This window comes from Montipora capricornis, chromosome 10, assembly GCF_036669925.1.
Source record: "Montipora capricornis isolate CH-2021 chromosome 10, ASM3666992v2, whole genome shotgun sequence".
NCBI lineage: Eukaryota > Metazoa > Cnidaria > Anthozoa > Scleractinia > Acroporidae > Montipora > Montipora capricornis.
In genome coordinates, this window is record NC_090892.1 from 40731264 (window position 1) to 40738763 (window position 7500).

At 38.8% G+C, this 7500-nt stretch overlaps 1 protein-coding gene and 1 pseudogene across 1 annotated transcript in view; both read right to left on the minus strand.

Moving 5' to 3' along the window:
* Nucleotides 1-7500, minus strand: part of LOC138022002 (collagen triple helix repeat-containing protein 1-like) — a 198301-nt gene that overhangs the window by 89425 nt on the left and 101376 nt on the right. The window lies entirely within an intron of this gene.
* LOC138021995 (uncharacterized) lies at nucleotides 2223-7174 on the minus strand (annotated as a pseudogene).

The window sequence follows — 7500 nt, forward strand, 5'->3', positions numbered from 1 at the left end:
CCATCAGTAATTAGTCACGGTGAACACCATGAAAACATGATGTTCACAAGCGGTTTTCTTTCACTGTATTAGGCTGGTAAACGGCTTGTTTTCTTGATCGTTTTCCTTCAGTTTTCCGCGACGATTGAACATAGTGTTTTCTTGTAATTTTCCAGTGGTAATTTGTCACGATTAACGCCATGAAAACATAATGTTCACCAGTGGTTTTCCTGCATTGTGTAACGCTAGTAAATGCCTTGTTTACCTGATCGTTTTCCTGCAGTTTTCCAGAACAAGTGCACATGGCGTTTGGTTGAAATATAGTTAATGGAGGGACTGGTTATGAACCTTACAACCTTCAAAAACGACAACAACGTTGTCGCAATCGATGTTGAATTGACCGTGACAGTGCACAATTTATTACTTTGGCTTGGCACGGATTGGCCGTTTTTATGCTAGAGACGTTAAAGTCGTCTGAGACGTTAAAGTCGTCTCAAGACGACTTTAACGTCTAGTATAAAAACGAGAAATAAGACAGACGCATTAACGTCTGACGACTTTAACGTCTTGTTTTAAGTGCGTCGTTTAGACGCACTTAACAGACGACTTTAACGTCTCAGACGTTAAATGCGCCTAGTATAAAAACGGGCGCCCTAACTTGGACGCATTTAGCCGTGAGTCCTTTGTTAATCTGCACTTCCTTCCTTCCTTGCTCTCTTGGTCGACAAGACAAACAAGCCATGCACCGAGGCTAAATCTAATTCCTCGTCCATCGCCAGAAAATGCTGATTTCTAGACTGATTTCTGTCACAAAAAAAAAAATTGCATCTGTCCTTCCAGGCGACGTCGAGACATAAATTTGAGAAGCTGCAATTCCGCCACGTTTATTTGCTCATATATTCGTGTGTTAACGTTTATTTGGTGCCGAGTTTGCTCGTGCCCAGTGTCTTCCGATAATAGAACCTAGTCATTTTTTTAGCAAAATCTTGTTTTTGTCCGTTAGTTTGTCTACTTTTATGCGTCCCGTTTTTATGCCAGACGGCTTTAACGTCTCAGACGTCAAATGCGTCTTGACGACTTTAACGTCTCAGGCACAAAAACGGCCATTCGCAAATTAATTACGCAGAATTTAATCGAAAGATTTGATTGGTTGTATTCTCGAAAAAGGGTTTGTTTTGTGCACCGTCAAGGCCAAAAATGAAACAAAGAGACGTGTTGAGTTCATAACCATCTACATGCATTAACAATGGTTGAAATTTTCCCGCTGGAATTAGTCGCAGTTAACACCGTGAAACTTGGTCTTTATCAGCGGTTTTCTTAGACTCTATTACCAGCCGCTGTTTCGGGAAATGAGCAGCCTACGGTTTCTTTCATTGTGTAACACTACCGAACGCTTCTTGCCTCCGGTTTGTAAAGTTTTCCTGAGGGTTTGGTTACTAAGCCATCGCAGGTAAGTAAAGGTGTATGGACGACACATGGCATGGACAACATGGCAGACAGTTTGAGAAAGGAATTTTTGTTTTACTGGAATCACATCACCCCAATGCCAGGATATTCAATGCACTGGGAAGTTTGAAAAATGAATACAAACACCTTTGAACCAAACATGCTTTTGAAGGGCATTATTTTAAAAGAACCGTAAACACAGCGGTTTTGTAGATCGCCAGCCTAGCCACTACACACCCCTAAAAACATTCTGCACAACAAATTATGGGACAACTGAGCCAATGCTGTGTGCTTCATTAAGATTCATGTTCATTGTGACAATTATTGATGATCACAGATGTTCCAACTATTTAATTAAATAGTATGGTCTCTAAGAAGGCAAATGAGAACAGAGATCACAAGTATTCTAGAAAAGTATTTAGTTGTATCATTTCTGGTTTACACTTTTTTTCTAGAAACCTATCTTCACTCAGGTGTATAACAGTGAAAACTTATTGTAATTCTAAAACAACATCCAGCATTTTAAAGAGAATTATTTGCATTTTACTAAAGCTTCAAAAGAAAGAAAGGTGGACTATCATGATGTAATGGCCAATTAAAAACTAGCAGTGAAAACTCTTTTAAACACTCTCAGGGCTTTTCTAGGAGGTCTATAAAGACTCAGCAATATTTGGTAGTGACTTTTTTACAAATTTAAATTGTGGATGACAGTCATGGATAACAGAAAAAATGACTCTTAATTGAAAGCTAAATGTGCATGTATGGACTCATCACTGATCAATCGCCTTCATCAAGAATGCTACCAATACTGCAATGCAAGTCTGCTTAATAGAAGTTTTTAACATTACAATAAACATTACCAAAATAAAATTAAGAGACACTGATTTTGGGACCAAAGTGTCTGCTTAATAAAGGATGTCCCCTTAATTGGGGGTTTGCTTAATAGAGGTCTCACTGTATATCAAAACACTAATCTCAAGTCATCTTGTCACTGCAATAACAGTTTCTCTCTTATAAATTGTTTCTCCCAATGCACAATGAGATTTGATTCTCTGAACAGGAATAAAGCAGGCAGGTCCAAATACATCAAACATGTTACACCAGATTTCCACCGGGACTCCATATGAATAGCGTTCAGGATGTACAGAATACCAGTTGACCCGTGCCATGTAAAATAGGCATCTGCGTTCTGATGAATTAGGCAATGTTGATTTGATCTTTACACAGTGCCGGAAAAATGTTAACACTTGTCCTGGTCTAATATCGTCAGATCCTGTGTCGCAGGCCAGTGACCCTTCAGATCCTGCCCAGTTTGCTACAACAAAGGAATTTCTTGCGGTCTGGCTTTGCAGTGATCCATATAGCTCTGATCCAACTCTGATGGATTTGAATTGTGCAATAGTAAAGGGCATTTCAATAGTGGTTGTCTCGTCAAGGTCCAAAAGTTTCTTATACACTGATTTCAGCACATTTAAATCCTCACAGTCAAGTGCAGCATCTTTAGGTGAAGAGGTTGCACAGATACAATTATTGTTGTCCACTGTCCAACTGCAGGAATGCAAATCACCAACTGATACTTCTCTGTGTTCCTGAAGACTAAGGTATTGCTCTATTGGTTCCTGAGTATCCTTGACTGAACCTGAACCTTGGCAATTGTCAAAAAAATCCTTAAAAGTGTCCTGGTACATCTCAGGGTACTTGAAGTCTTTAACTTTACTTTGCATTAAAAACTTTCTCATCAGCTGAATTTCAATTGAACGGTTATTTGTGTGGAAAGAGCCCAGGATACCATTAAATCTTTCAAAACTAAAGCACCAAAAGGCATGAAATGGACCATAATCTAGTAGGCACTCCTTTATGTGCCCATGTAAATGCATGTTAGGAGTGACCAGGTCCTGTCCATATAGTTTCTCAAACATTGTGCAAAATTTCATCAAATACGAGTCCCCTATTTCAATATCATCATCTGTCAGGACTCTCTTGCCCAGTCTCTTGCACGCAAGGACAAAATGACGCCAACACTCAAGGTGATTATCAGGCAGAAGTCCTTTGAGAGCAAATATTGAATAAATAACTGTCCAGTTTTTCCATTGATCTGCAGTGAATCCTGAAAAGCTATAGGAAATCTTTCCAGGTATGCACCCAATGTCTTGTGGCACTGTCATTGAATCAACCAGTTCTTGAATTCTTTGAAAGTCTTCATCGCTTATGAAGTCATTTTTCTCATTCAGCCATACATTCTTCATCATGTGCTTGGCTGTCCCAAGATACAGATTATGCATTGGGTCCACAACAAAGTAACGTATACAGTCAAAGTATTCTAGTTCTTGCAAAACTGAATATCTGGCACCTAACTGAGAACAAAGTTTCTGTTGAGCTGCAGGGCTACTTTCATCCAGTGTCCTTTTCGCTGAACACTTATGTTCTGAGGAGTTCCTAGGAGGCCAATTTTTACGATCGAAACCACTGAAATTAAGTCCTTGTCCCGATGAAAAATCTTTCTTGCATCGAGAACATCCCTGTGATGCCATGTGTCCCAGGAATCCTCGAATTTTCCGTGTAGCAGGGATATCTGATGAAACACATATTAGCCCCACTTTGATTGCCCGTTTAAAGATACTACCATGAACAGCAGAACGCTCTTTACAGGCCCAGAGTGTCTGCAACTCCTTGACAAGTGATTCAAAAAAAGTGTTCGCAGTTAGTTTTGGTTCTGAAGGCCCTGGTAAAATGCCAACAACAATAATATTCTCCAGTTTGTACCTTTCGTGGCGAGGCAGATTAAGTAGGATAAGATAGACTACTCCAACAGATCCAGGAGAATGCTTGTATGGCCTAAACCAGTCAACATTAAACATAACAGCCAGGCTGTTACTGTGAGAAAGAAACCCAGCTGATGAAAGCTCCTTCCAGACGTTTCCTTGATATATGTCTGTTTTGACATTGCCAGGGAAGATCTGCTTTCTCCATTCTTGGCACTTCATCCAAAATCCAGGTCTACCAAAGAGTTGTTGCAAAGACCTTATAACAGAGTTATAAGGATACACCATCTTTGGGTATAGAAAAGTCTTTGTTCCAGTGCGAACAGTCTTCAGGAGTAATTCATCACAAGGACCTAAGCAATAAAATGTTGATAAATTAAGAAAACAGACAGAGGAACTGTGAAGTATACATTTATATTAAAAAAAAAATCAATACTTTCTCATTTCATTAATGTGAATCATTTCCCTATTACACAATCTGAAAAGTTAATACTTGATCGATAGAAAGCTTGCCAAATGACTGGGAAGCAAATTCACAATGTTACAGTATACGATGAGAGACCAGGGTTATGTGCATTGCTACAGTATTGTCTATGTGAACTGCAGAGACTGGACAGTAATGTCAAGGGTTAAGGGTGGAGAGATTGAATATTTTGACAAATAATTAAAATTTAGATGAGATTTGGCTAGGTAGCAAGAATGGTGATTTCACTCAGCATTTTAGCAATTTATTGTTACCCTGTACTTGTTGGAAAATATTCCAGACCAGCCTTTTTCCATTTTTGTTTTTAACAAGAGTTCCCTTTTTTTCACTCAAAAATTCTCTGCAAGAACCCTGGGAACATGATATCTATTCATCATGTCATAAGTGTGGGAGAGAGAAATATTCATCATTTTCCACGCTTGCATCCTTCTCATTTTAAGCAGAGATTAAGTTTTATCTTTTTTTTTCAAATCTGAGTTACAACTGTAACTGAACACTACGTGACCCAAGTTTTAAGCCTTAAGTTCAAAAAGACAACTGTTTATTTTAACTGGAATTTTTTTATTTAATGGTCTGCCATTACCAACTTTAAAATCTTGACAGAGCTGGATTGACGAGAAAATGACGAGAAACGCTGACTAGTTTAAGAATGCAATGAATTTGTACACGACTGAATTAATATGCAGCATGTGAGTTTCACGCTTTCAGATTTTTAAACTCCTCTTTTGCATACATAATAAACTATGTTTACACGCTGAAATTTTAAGCTATCGAGTGAATGACGTTACTTTTCCCTAGATCCAATCCTCTGACGTCCAGTCGGTCAGTTTGAATGTGAGTAATGGCTGACCGTGATATCTAAAACACAAAGTAAACAGCCTTTGGTTGAAAATCAAAGCTCAAAATTTTGCTAGGCAGGTGTTAAGCAAACACTCTTTCAAAATCTGAAGAAAAAGAGGAAGTGATTCTCGTACCACTTTTTAATCACTCACTGAAAAACTGTCCCATTAAAACATCCTCATGAAAACATACATGTACAGTAGCCAATATACTGTATATAACATATGGAAGAAAATTTTTTAGCCGTCAGGTTTGGTTGTTCCCTTCATTTCTCGATAAGAATAGATGTAAGAGTTATGCCTTATTGACAAGCATTTCGTGATGATTTTTAAAAAGTATTGCCCTTGAATAGGCGCTGCCCTTGTGTAAGTGTCGCATCAAAACCTGGGAAAATTTAATAAACACTCTTTCAAGTAAATAAAGTACACTGTACATATGTAAGTCAGGGTCAACCCAGGGGAACTGCTATACTGATATACCTGAAAATAATTACCCAATATACACAAAATTGGGACATTGCTATAAAGGAAAAAAATTGCTCTACATGAAAGGGATTTTAACTTACAATTCAATATCTATTGAGTATTCTACCCATATTTCTTCGCAAAAATACTGTACCTACCTACATGTAATTTGAAACCCCCTGTATATGGTGTACCCAAAACCCTGGCCGATACCCTGGTAAGTTACACTATATACCCTGCTAGAGTTAATCAAGCAACAAGAACATTAATTTTTGTACACTAAGGAAACAGTCTCACCTCGTCTACTTCTATGTGGGTGATTTGACCATGGCACAAACTTGCAACGGGCTGACACTTGTCTTCCGCAGCGCTTCTGCATGCATTCTTTATAGTCATACAGAGTCTTGCACTTAGGGCAGACGACATACTTTATGAAGTTATCATTGTTTAACAGTCCAAGATGTTTTCTCAGCTTGTAAAGGGTGTTTGGTAAACGTTTGCCAAGCTCAGCAAAGCAACTGTTCCCATCAAATGTTCCAACTAACCATAGAAAACGGCTTAGAAATTTAAGAAGGATCTCAACAGCAGTGTCTGTTACAGAAAATCCAGACTGCCAAGATAATAAAAACAATAAAAGCCAGAAAATAAGGGCTCCACATTTATCTGAGGGTGTCGAATTCTCGTTGACATTTTCCTCTTCATCTTCCTGGTCAAAATCCTCCTCAAGATCATGACCTTCTGAAGGGTCATTCCACTCCTCGTTCACCGAATCATGTGTCCACAGGACTGCACTCAGCACTGTCTGTTAAATCGTCTTCATCGTCCTCGAAATAGTCCAGGTCTTCTTCATTAAAGCGTTTCCTTAACCTCTCTCTAAGTCTCCTGCGGATCTCTGGGGACAGCAACCGTCCTGATTCACAGTGAGATTCATCATGATCAACATCAGCTCCTTCCACGTCCTTCTCACAGCACGAACTAGGATCCTCGCTTTCTGTTTTAGAGTTTACGTTCTCATCTGCATAGTCGATTTTGTTCTCTTCCTCCAATGAAGCATTGAAAGCCTCGTCAGGAGATGCACTTATTTCTGGGCAAACATGCGATCGTGATCCAGAATAAGAGTAGCTGTTTCCACATCGCGAACACTGAATTCGGCGTCTATTTCTTGTTTCAAACTTTCGCAGAGAACTTCTTTTCGGCATTCTAATGTTTTCCAAAACCGACACGTAAACGATCCTGAGTTAGAAAAATGTGTGAAAAATGATGAAAAATGGTATAATCCACGCCGATGACCAAAAATACTTAGGGCTCTAAAAATTACAACCAATAACATAAATGGACCAATCACAACGCTTCTTTTAGTTGCGTGAACAAATCGTCTACGAGGACTATGGGAAAACCATAGGGAGCCCACACAAACAGTGTGCCTGTTTGTATGTTCGAAATATGAAATGTATGGGAAATATTGAAGAGTCCTAATTTAGTAAACTTACATCGAGAAATGACTGTGTTAAAGCTCAAAATAACC